The sequence below is a fragment of the Myotis brandtii genome, unplaced genomic scaffold (assembly GCF_000412655.1).
Source record: "Myotis brandtii unplaced genomic scaffold, ASM41265v1 scaffold1236, whole genome shotgun sequence".
In the NCBI taxonomy this organism is placed as follows: Eukaryota; Metazoa; Chordata; class Mammalia; order Chiroptera; family Vespertilionidae; genus Myotis; species Myotis brandtii.
The window spans coordinates 981561-981870 of record NW_005354316.1 but is presented as its reverse complement, the minus strand read 5'-3'; the positions used below and the strand labels follow the sequence as shown (position 1 = coordinate 981870).

The window sequence follows — 310 nt, the reverse complement described above, 5'->3', positions numbered from 1 at the left end:
CTCCGGGAGTTGACAGTCTGTTGGGAGAGGGACAGTGACAGGGGGATGGATGCAAACTTGTGGATGGGCCAGAAGGACCCAGGGAGGGAGGGAAGGAGGTCTCGGAGCTGGGCAGGAGGGACCAGAAGGAGGGGGTGTCTGGGATGCTGCGCTGGGTCTGAGGGGAGCTGCCCAGCAGGTCTAAGTCCAGGGGGGCCCCGCCTGGTGAGGTCCCGGCAGTCCTGCCTCAGTTTCCCAGGGGTAGGCTGCGGGGATGCCAAGGGGGCGCTGGCGCCTTCACCTGCACCCACCAGCCCCTCTCCCGCCTGCA

At 67.1% G+C, this 310-nt stretch overlaps 1 protein-coding gene across 1 annotated transcript in view; it reads left to right on the top strand.

Moving 5' to 3' along the window:
- PKP3 (plakophilin 3) overlaps positions 1-310 on the top strand; it is a 6420-nt gene that overhangs the window by 5009 nt on the left and 1101 nt on the right. The gene's annotated exons all lie outside the window — the stretch shown is intronic.